Source organism: Macrobrachium nipponense, chromosome 16 (assembly GCF_015104395.2).
Source record: "Macrobrachium nipponense isolate FS-2020 chromosome 16, ASM1510439v2, whole genome shotgun sequence".
In the NCBI taxonomy this organism is placed as follows: Eukaryota; Metazoa; Arthropoda; class Malacostraca; order Decapoda; family Palaemonidae; genus Macrobrachium; species Macrobrachium nipponense.
In genome coordinates this window covers 9,011,367-9,023,866 of record NC_087209.1, presented here as the reverse complement: position 1 = coordinate 9,023,866, position 12,500 = coordinate 9,011,367, and the positions used below count along the sequence as shown (strand labels likewise).

At 34.2% G+C, this 12,500-nt stretch overlaps 1 protein-coding gene across 1 annotated transcript in view; it reads left to right on the top strand.

Moving 5' to 3' along the window:
• The window catches only part of LOC135195573 (dipeptidase 1-like), a 388,301-nt gene that overhangs the window by 260,526 nt on the left and 115,275 nt on the right, over positions 1-12,500 (top strand). The window lies entirely within an intron of this gene.

The window sequence follows — 12,500 nt, the reverse complement described above, 5'->3', positions numbered from 1 at the left end:
AGCCATAAAACACATGGGCAGTGCCAGTAATCAGATACAGCGCAGGGAATAGTGGGGGAAATGGACAAGGCCAGAACTCCGCAGCATAGATCAGAAAACCAGGGAACATATGGACAATACACAAAGCACTACACCCAAGAGCAAATACGGGACAGACTATACATAACACGAAAGGAAGGAGGGAGAGGACTACTCAGTATAGAGGACTGCGTCAACATCGAAAACAGAGCACTGGGGCAATATCTGAAAACCAGTGAAGACGAGTGGCTAAAGAGTGCATGGGAAGAAGGACTAATAAAAGGACGAAGAACCCAGAAATATACAGAGACACAGAAAGACAGAAAGAACAGATGACTGGCACAACAAACCAATGCATGGACAATACATGAGACAGACTAAAGAACTAGCCAGCGATGACAATTGGCAATGGCTACAGAGGGGAGAGCTAAAGAAGGAAACTGAAGGAATGATAAACAGCGGCACAAGATCAGGCCCTAAGAACCAGATATGTTCAAAGTACGATAGACGGAAATAACATCTCTCCCATATGTAGGAAGTGCAATACGAAAAGTGAAACCATAAACCACATAGCAAGTGAATGCCCGGCACTTGCACAGAACCAGTTACAAAAGAGGCATGATTCAGTAGCAAAAGCCCTCCACTGGAGCCTGTGCAAGAAACATCAGCTACCTTGCAGTAATAAGTGGTACAAGCACCAACCTGAAGGAGTGATAGAAAACGATCACGCAAAGATCCTCTGGGACTATGGTATCATAACAGATAGGGTGATACGTGCAAACAGACCAGACGTGACGTTGATTGACAAGGTCAAGAAGAAAGTATCACTCATTGATGTCGCAATACCATGGGACACCAGAGTTGAAGAGAAAGAGAGGGAAAAATGGATAAGTATCAAGATCTGAAAATAGAAATAAAGAAGGATATGGGATATGCCATTGGAAATCGTACCCATAATCATAGGAGCACTAGGCACGATCCCAAGATCCCTGAAAAGGAATCTAGAAAAACTAGAGGCTGAAGTAGCTCCGGGCCTCATGCAGAAGAGTGTGATCCTAGAAACGGCACACATAGTAAGAAGAGTGATGGACTCCTAAGGAGGCAGGATGCAACCCGGAACCCCACACTATAAATACCACCCAGTCGAATTGGAGGACTGTGATAGAGCAAAAAAAAAAAAAAAAAAAAAAAAAAAAAAAAAAAAAAAAAAAAAAATAATAATAATAATAATAATAATAGGGAAAAACTCTCTATCACGAGAGTATATGTAATGTTCTAAAGGGTCCACAATAATACAAAGTGCAAAATTATACACGGACTTTTTACACTTTGTATTATTGTGGACCCTTTAGAACAATAATAATAATATAATAATAAGATCCCTGAAAGGGAATCTGGAAACACTAGAGGCTGAAGTAGCTCCAGGAATCATGCAGAAGAGTGTGCTCCTAGAAACAGCGCACATAGTGAGAAAGTGGACTCCTAAGGAGGCAGGATGCAACCCGAACCGGCCCCCCCCCCCCCCCCCCCCCCCCCCCCCCCCCCCCACCCCCCCCCCCACACACACACACACACACACACACACTTTAAGTACCACCCAGTCGAATAGATAGACCAAAAAAAATAAATAAATATAATAATAATAATAATAATAATAATGATAATAATAATGATAATAATAATAATAATAATAATAATAATAATAATAAAATAGTGTACTTAGGAAGCAGAACCTCTCTCAAGCATACTTTATTAAAAGTAATGTCTACTTCAGCAGCGTTACACTTGTGGATGATAATAATAACAATAATAATAATAATAATCACCATCATCATCATCATCATCATCATCATCATCATCATCATCATCACAAAAGACACAAGGAATACTATCCTCTTCGTAACTGAAAACTAAATAATCTATCGGATACCCTGACATAAAATGCAATTATTTTAAGCGAAAATAGATTCGTTTGTGGCACCTAACCTGATCATGCCGACCGTGTAAATTATTTCACGACGAGATATTCCACCCATCAAACATTATTTTTACCACCAAGCAGTGTTCATTGAATATGAAATTACTAAAAGAAAAACTAAAATGTTCTAATAAGTGCATGTCACACAAGACGCGTACCCTCCCAATCGTAGTAGGTACAACTTTGATGACCCGATCAGAGACTCCTTTGGAAGCATTGTTCCAGCGGTCTCCCTGATAAGACCTCTTCGGGAATCGGGACTTCCATTATGCAAAAATCACGCGAAATGCTGCTTTCGCAGACTTGAGGGAGAGGGTGGGGAAAGGAGGAAGAAGGAGGGGAGGGGGAGGGGGAGGGGGAGGGGAAGGGTGGGGGAGGGGGAGCGGGGAAATCGCCACCTACATAATTCATGTCCCCCGATGTTAAAAGCTGTTATCCGCTTTGCATCGGCAGAGAAAAACCAGACTTTTTGCTCTTTCTTACTGCAGAGTTTGACGGTGGACGCATTCGTGGCCAGTAAGAACTTGGAATATATATTTTTTATTCACTATATATAATACTGGTAATCTTCTTAGGCACGAAGATATGGTAATTCATTTGTATTCCACATAGGAAAATGAAAATGGTTTATCTCAGAAAATGCCCAACAGTTTCGTTCCTCCAATGGACCACTTCATGGAGCGTTTATTAATAAACGCTCCAAGAAGAGGTCCACTGGAGGACGAAACTGTTGGGCATTTTCTGAGATAAACCATTTTCGTTTTCCTATGTGGAATACAACTGAATTTCTATATATAATGTATTTTTAATGATCTTTAATATACTGGCAAACAGGATCGTTTTCCGAATGTCTTTGACTTCGCCTGGTGAATGTGTATTATATACTATATTATATATATATATATACATATATATATATATATATAATATAATATATCTATATTAATATATATATATATATATATATATATAGCTATATATATCCACGTAGAAAGGAAACGTGTGTGAAACAGGGACTTGGAACAAGTAGTACTTTCGGAGTATATATATTCTATTTTTTTTTTCAGTCCTAAAATGTAGAGTACACTACGAAAGTAGTTCCTTTCTAACCTGGATTTAAGGATGTATGAAGGTAATATATATATATATAAAATACTATAATATTATTATATATATATATAGATAAATATATATTATATATATATATATAGATATATATTATAATATATATATACTATTATATATAATATTAATATATATATATATATATAATAATAATTTATATATCGATATATATATAATTATATAATTATAATATATAAATATTTAATAAATAAATATATATTAAATATATAATAATATAATTAGATATATTTTATATCTATAATACATTATATAATAATTATATAGTATAATATAATTATATATATATACATATCTATATATATTATATATATTATATTATATTTATATTATTATAATTTATTATATAAATATATTAATATATATATTTATATATATAGATAAATATATATATATATTATTAAACATATTAATATAATTATATATATTATATTAAATATATATATATAATATATATATATATATATATATATATATATATATATATAATATTATATATATATATATATATATATATATTATATATATATATATAATATAATCTACTATAAATACGTAATCACACGAATGTATATCTATACATGACAGCACTAAACGAATGTGGAACACACGGAACAACAAACCGGTCGGTACATTTACGACTCGGGCCCTTTTGAATTGAACCATGAAACTTGAATTGGCGACCCACCGAGCGAATATTAGATCATGCATGTATCAATGAAAAGGCCGGAATACCTACAAAAGGTCACAGGGATATTCTCTCTCTCTCTCACACATACATACACACACACAAACACACACAACCGCTGCAATCACTTTTACTCTGATTTTCCCATTTCCAAAGGCTGGCGGCCCCGTCTATATGTAGTATTTCTTGCAACACTCGTGGTCTATATAGCCGTCTCCCAATCCCTACTGCCTGATATATATATATATATATATATATATATATATATATATATATATATATATATATTATATATATATCTAATAAAAGGAGCCCATAAAAAAACACCACAAAATGTAGAGAGAAAAAGTACTATATTTCAGAGACTGCTGTCTTCTCTTCAGGTATATGAATGAGAAAAGTTTACAGAAAAGGTGGTATTTTATACCAAGAGATTCGTCCACAAGTAAGCCAATTTAGGTCACCCCCGCTGATAATCTTCCTTTAATCTTCTTAAGCGATGGTTGAATGAACACTGCGTCGACGATGTCCGATGTCCAATTCCCTTTTGAGATGTTCATTACCTGCTTCTCTTTTATAAGGCCGATTCCATCATTTGACTCTTGTACCGGCAGTTGCTGCTATAAATTACACGTGACATATTCCAGTTTATTCTATGGTTATGTTCATTTATATGGTTGAAAATAGCGAGTTCTGTTGTCCATACCTAACTGACCGTTTGTGTTGTATTAATCTCTGGGGAAGTGATTTACCTGTAAATCCGATGTAAGATTGGTCACAGTCCTGGCATGGGATCTCATATACCCCAGAGTCTTTGGGCGATGTCTTTTGTTGGACGTTAATCAGGGATTTGGCTAAGGTATTTGGGGTAGGTTAAATGCAAAAGGGTTGGATTTCCCAAGGGTGTGAGTTACTCTCTTAATCGTCTCCAGGTGGGGAATTTTTATTTTATTGTTGGGTGTGTCTCTGGTCTTGTCTTTAGGGGGTCGGTAGAAAATTACGTTTGCTTTTGAATTGCTTTCTCAATTATATGGTCAGGATACATTATATATATATAATATATATATTATATATATATAATATATATATATATATATATAATATATATAATATACATATAGATATACATATATATATATACCGTATATATATATATATATATATATATAGATATATATATATAAGATATGATACATATATATATATAGTATATAGGTATATGATAATATATATATATATATATATATATATATGTCTATATATATATAATATATATATATATATATTATATATATATATGTATATATCTATATCTATATGATATATATATATATATATATATATATATATATATATATACTATATATATATATATATAGATATAACATATATATATATATATATATATATATATATATATATATATATATATATTAAACTATATATGAGTATATTTTCAAATATGCATGCATATACTTTCAAATATACATGAATATTTTCTCAAATATACACGAATACACATTCAACTATACATGAATATACTTTTACAGACGTGAAAATACATTCAAATATTCATGAATATACATAAAAAATATCTATGAATATACTTTCAAATATACATAACATTGCTGGGAAATTCGAGGGGAGAGAAAGATTCAGTGTCGTTGTCTTATTTTAGGTATGCTCTGAACTATACATGAATATACTTTTAAGTATGCTTTCAACTATATACAAGTATACTTTCAATTATACATAACACTGCTGGGAAAGTCGAGAGGAGAGAAAGAGTCAGTCTTTATCTTTTTCGCGACTTTGGCAAACCTCTTATGACAGACTCCTCGTCCTCTGTAGGAGGTTGGGGTTGAATGTTGGGAAAGCTGCTTACAAGTACTTAGTCACAATGCTGTTTCCTGCAACAAGGTCTCTCTCTCTCTCTCTCTCTCTCTCTCTCTCTCTCTCTCTCTCTCTCTCTCTCTCTCTCTCTCTTGAAACCTGACTGAATTCAATTCTATGAGGTCTCACTAACTTGTATAACATTCTTTGAGATTTCCTCAAAATATAAAAGTTTATGTTCGTCATCGACGTCTCTGTAGGTTGCACAGAACCCAGGGGTTCAAACCAGGCCTCATACCCCCTTGAATGCTTGACTACACTCACCTTTGGGTAAGTGCAGGTGCTGGCATAAGACCACTTTAATCTTAACTAAACTAAACTAAGCAACCAGTTAAGAGTACTGACTCGTAAAATAAAAAGTACAATGCAAATGAAAAGTATCTCAATGAGATAATATTAAGAGTAGATTGCCTCAGCAATGATTTAGATCAGTTGTATCTGAATTAGCTCAACCAAACAGTTAGAATAACTCGTATGAGAAAAATACAATGAAAACAAAAAGAATAAAACAGAATACAGAACTCAGTCCAAAGGCCAAGCACTGGGACCTATGAGGTCATTCAGCGCTGAAACGAAAACTGACTTCAAAAATGTTTTCAAGGTGTAATAGTAGGAAAACCTTTTGTAGTGCCACTATGAATTAACTAGTAGAAGGTGCGGGGAGGGGGAGGGAGTCGGAGGGGAAAATCCAGAGAATATGAAGGGAGGTACAGTAAAAGGAATGAAAGGGGCTGCAGCTACGGGCCGAAGGAATTGAAATGTAAAGGATTTAACGATGTAGCTTCTAATGAGTGTTCATTATACTGCGAATCTAAAGAATCACTTTATTTTTCTTCTGTGATAACGACGGTGGATTCCCACTCTAATTACTTTCTGTCTGATGCCTCCTCATTGAAACGTATAATGATAACCTTGTGCGAAAATATACTACATACTCTATTTCCAAAAAAACTATTAATACGTTTAATTCCCAGATTAAGGTTTTTGCATGACGTAATATTTTTTTTTTCTAAATACGCTTACGAGGAGTAATTCCCAGGAACTGCAATTCGAACGTATCCACAAATCCTCTTACGAAAACTAAATATTCATCATTAAACTTGACCCATCCAAGATTTTTCCCAGACTGCAGTTGTTTCATACTTTCATTTGCTCTTTAGTTTTTGCTCTTGGCCACAAAAAATCCAGTTAAGACGCAGATAAACTGATTGTTCCCGACCGAGATTTTTTCCTCAAATTTTCGTTGTTTCATACTTTAATTTTCTGTTTCATTTTTTATTATCGATTAAAAACAGTTCAGACAAATAAAGAACTGGTTAATTTTCTGTTTTATTTTCTCTTAGCGATTAAAAAAGACGCACAAAGACCTGGTAATTGGAATGGAATATAAAATTCAGGCCAAAGGCCAACAAGCGCTGGGACCTATGAAGTCATTCAGCACTATGAAACAGCTGTGAGGAGAGGTTCAAGTTCCTCGATGGACGAGTGGTTTACGTGCTCCCGAGTTTGAATCTCCCTTCTGCCAACGTGGAATCAGAGGACTTTGTTTCTGGTGATTAGAAATTAATTTCTCGGTATAATGTAGTTCGGAACCCACTATAAGCTGTAGGTCCCGTTGCTGGGTAAACCAATAGGTTCCTAACCCCGTAGAAATCCCTAATCCTTCGGGCCAGCAGCCCTAGGAGAGCTGTTAATAAGCTCAATGGTCTGGTTAAACTATGATATACTAACATAGGAGAGGTTGAAGAGAGAGAAATATGACAGGAGGTACAGTAAAACAAATGAAAAGGGGCTGCTTGAGTTATGATAATACAGTTCGATTTGTAATTGGAACTGAAGGTGAAATATATCATTTAGACCAAAAGGCCAATGCGCTGGGACCTATGAGGTCATTCGCTGAAAATAGCGTCGAAATAGCAGCTAGAACAGGGTTGAGGAAAGTGAGATGGTAGAGAAATACGGAGTTACAGTAAAAGGAATTAAAGAGGTTGCAGCTAGAGGCCGAAGGGACGCTGCAAAAATTCTTAAGTAATAATGCCTACAGTGCGCAGCGTGAGGTGCACTGACGGGACTACCCCCCTACGGGGTGACGGGTTATTCGAAAACAATATATAAACTGAAAATCAAAAAGGGGGTTCACCCAAAACTAAATAAGACAAGAAAGCCTCTAATAATGACAATATATAAACTGAAATTCAAAACATTGAACGTGCTAGGTGAACCACATGGGGGCCAAAAATGGGTCACCCAAAAATAAACAAGAAATCCTTATTTATTGAACCGAACAAGAAAAGACTGGTAGAATCCCGTTTTAATATTTTAATATTTCGTCGTGGCCACGACAATATACCACTGGGTCACCCTGACACAATGTTTAGTGTTCCTTTGGGTAATTCATATAGTTTGAGTTTTTGCATTTTAATATTTTACTTATATTTTGTATAAGTGCATTATCGCCTTCCTACATCTGCACTACTGTACTCCTGAGAGGGAATTATACCTGCTTCACACATACTTACAAACGTACCCATAGTCATCCTTGTGTGTGTGTGTGTGTGTGTGTGTGCACTGTAGGAATAATGAGCACTACACATTCCTACAAGACTCCGCTACAGAATTTTTCCGGGAGAACTTTCTAAGCGAGTGACGAAAAGTATTTTCGCGCCTTATGTGATTAAATTCCTTCCCATAGTATCGCCGCAGTCTCCTCACCCCTCCTTCGGAACGTACGCCAGCGCACGTGCGCGCGCGCACACACACGCATATTTAGTGTGTGTATATATACATATATACATATAATATATATATATATATATATATATATATATATATATATATATTTGTATATATGTTATATATATATATTATATATATATAGATATATATATATATATATATTTGTATATATATGTATATATATATATATATATATATATATATATATATATATATTATATATACATTTGTTTCATAATTCAGAATCATTATGTGACTTTTGGTCAAATTTGGTAATGTGTAAATAGCCACAAATTTTCCTTTTTTCCTTTTTGTTTTTTTGTCAGGTCTCTGGAAAATAGTTAATAAGTATCCACCAATTTCCTCTCTCTCTCTCTCTCTCTCTCTCTCTCTCTCTCTCTCTCTCTCTCTCTCTCTCTCTCTTTTCATTCTCTCGAGAGTTCAGGCCTCACTCTCCGTTTTAATAAGATTTTTAAAATATGGAGAGATTTTTTTTAGTCACATCCTGTTCGCTTAAAAGCGCTCTCCATTTTTTAAAAGGAAATTAATATTTTTCTTTTTTGAAAGGTTGGAAGACGTCAATTTTTTCTTTCGTTTTCTCAGTCTCTGTATTGAGAAATAAAACGTCTATTTGAAATTATTACAGATATTCGAGAAGTATTGTTTAAAAAATTATTGCAAGACGTTTGTTCTAATCATTGCAGATCATCAAGGATTACTGTGAAATAAAACGTCAATTAAAATTATTGTAAGACGTCATTGAAATTATTGCAGATAATCGAGAAGTATTGTTAAAAGAATAATTGCAAGACATTTATTCTAATTATTGCTGATCATCAAGGATTATTGTAAAAAAAACTCAATTAGAATTATTGTAAAACGTCGTTGAAATTATTACTGATAATCGAGAATTGTTGCGAAATAAAACGTCTATTTGAAATTAATGCAGATAATCGGGAAGTATTGTTAAAAGAATAATTGCAAGACGTTCTTCTAATTATTGCAGATCCTAAAGGATTATTGTAAAAAAAACTCAATTAAAATTATTGTAAAACGTCATTTAAATTATAGCTGATAATCGAGAATTATTGCGAAATAAATGTCCATTAAAATTATTGCAGGTAATCAGAGAGTTATAGGGAAATCGAACGTTTATTGAAATTATTGAATATCATCAAGAATTATTGCCAAAAAAAAACGTATATTGTTGACCTACATCCGTCAACAAAACATACGAATTGAGAAATACGAGGCACCAACAAAATTCCGTGAAAACAAAGTGTTCCAGTAGATATCGGTCGATTTACTACCCAAATTTTAGATAAAAATTTATTTTTTGAATACCCAGTAATCGTGCTTTCAAATCCATGTGAAAACGTCAAACATAATTATAAGTAAACTTGAATTCACAGATGAACATCATAAGCAAATTCTATCTTCAAGTGTCGCCTTGGACAGCCTCATGCATTCTTTCTAATTCTGCCATATTTACCAAAACAAAACTATTTTATTGTTTTAATATTCAAATCCCCAGTCTCCTGACCTCTTCCCTTTCCCCACAAGCAACAGCTGAAGTTTATTACAACTATATATTTACGTGGGTTCAAAGGTTTATACACCAATCTATCCGGCCCCTTCTGACCGCATGTTTCGACTTTGTTTCCCCTTACCTAATTCATCTCTAAACATGTAATTACGAGGTTGAAACACGTAATTGAACGTGTGTGTGTGCGTGTGGGTCTGTGCGTTTGTTGAAAGTATTGTTATTATAATCACCCTTCTAATTTTCCCCCCAGACAGGACTGTAACATAAATGTTCACAGTGAATTCTTTCCTTTTCATTTTTATTCCTCTCGTGACCTAATTCCTTGGCCCTGATTCCAAAAAGGAATTGAACTCCACATTTCAAAAAGGTAATGAATTTCAGATTTCAAAAAGGGAATGAACTCCAGATTTCAAAAAGGGAAATGAACTCCAGATTTCAAAAAGGGGAATGAATTCCAGATTTCAAAAAGGGAATGAACTTCAGATTTCAAAAAGGGAATGAACTCCAGATTTCAAAAAGGAAATGAACTCCAGATTTCAAAAAGGGAAATGAACTCCAGATTTCAAAACGGGAATGAACTCCAGAATTCAGAAAGGGAATGAACTCCAGATTTCAAAACGGGAATCAATTCCAGATTCCAAAAAGGGAATGAACTCCAGATTTCAAAAACGGAATGAATTCCAGATTTCAAAAAGGGTAATGAATTCCAGATTTCAAAAAGGGAATGAACTCCAGATTTCAAAAAGGGGAATGAACTCCAGATTTCAAAAAGGGGAATGAATTCCAGATTTCAAAACGGGAATCAATTCCAGATTCCAAAAAGGGAATGAACTCCAGATTTCAAAAAGGGAATGAATTCCAGATTTCAAAAAGGGTAATGAATTCCAGATTTCAAAAAAGGAATGAACTCCAGATTTCAGAAAGGGAATGAACTCCAGATTTCAAAACGGGAATCAATCAGAAAAATTCAAAAAGAATTGGGAATGAACTCCAGATTTAAAAAAGGGAATGAATTACAGATTTCAAAAAGGGTAATGTATTTCCAGATTTCAAAAAAGGAATGAACTCCAGATTTCTAAAAAGGAATGAGCTCCAGATTTCAAAAAGGGAATGAGCTCCAGATTTCAAAAAGCGAATGAATTCCAGATTTCAAAATGGGAATGAACTCCAGATTTCAAAAAGGGAATGAATTCCAGATTTCAAAAAGGAAATGAACTCCAGATTTCAAAAAGTGGAATGAATTCCAGATTTCAAAAAGGGAATAAACTCCAGATTTCAAGAAGAGAATGAACTCCAGATTTCAAAAAGGGAATGAATTCCAGATTTCTAAAAGGGAATGAACTTCAATTTAAAAAAGGGGAATGAATTCCAGATTTCAAAAAGTGGAATGAATTCCAGATTTCAAAAAGGGACTGAACTCCAGATTTCAAAAAAGGGAATGAACTCCAGATTTCAAAAAGGGGAATGAATTCAAGATTTCAAAGAGGGAATGAACTTTAGATTTCAAAAAGGGGAATGAATTCCAGATTCCAAAAAGGGAATGAATGCCCGATTTCAAAAAGGGAATGAACTCCATATTTCAAAAAGGGGCATGAATTCCAGATTTCAAAATGGGAATAAGTTCCAGATTTCAGAAAGGGGATGAACTCCAGATTTAAAAAAGGGAATGAACTCCAGACTTCAAAAAGGGAATGAGCTCCAGATTTAAAAAATGGAATGAAACGCCTGACAGGAATCTACTCATTCCCGTTTTTAATTCCTCTACGGTGTCAGTCAGCTGAACTGCAATACAAACGTCCACAATGGATTCTCTTTTTTCATTTCTATGTTCCTCCCGACCTCTTCCTTTAGCCCAGATTAAAAAAAAATCGGATGAACTGCCTGACAGAACTCTTTCCTAACTGGAATGTCTGTTGGTATCAGTCGGAATCTTTATATTCCCATCTAATCTTGCCATAAGTAGCTCCAAATTATTCTTAGGTTCATCATGCTTGGGTTAAGAATGCAAGAATAATTCTGAGCTTTTTATGACATGATCAGATAGAGATATGAACCTCCTGACTATCAAGAATGTAAGAATAATTCTGAGCTAATTATCACATAATTACATAGATATATGAACCTCCTCACTATTACCGACACAGACATTCAAAATAGGAGCAAGTTCTGTCAGTTTGTCGTACAAAAGATAGCTTCGTATTTTTCTTACTATCAAACTGTAATATCAACGATTGTTCTTTTATTTATCTCTCTCTGCTTCGATGATCATTGTGTGTGTATGTGTGAGAGAGAGAGAGAGAGAGATACATTTGAAAAGAACATTGCTGACGCCAATCGATCAATTAACTAATTAATAATACCTGCTTACCTTTTCCAAGACTTGATCAAAGAGATGAACCGTCCTAGTAAAAGAGAGAGTGAGAGAGAGAGAGAGAGAGAGAGAGAGAGAGAGAGAGAGAGAGAGAGAGAGAGAGAGATTTGGAAAGAACATTGCTCTC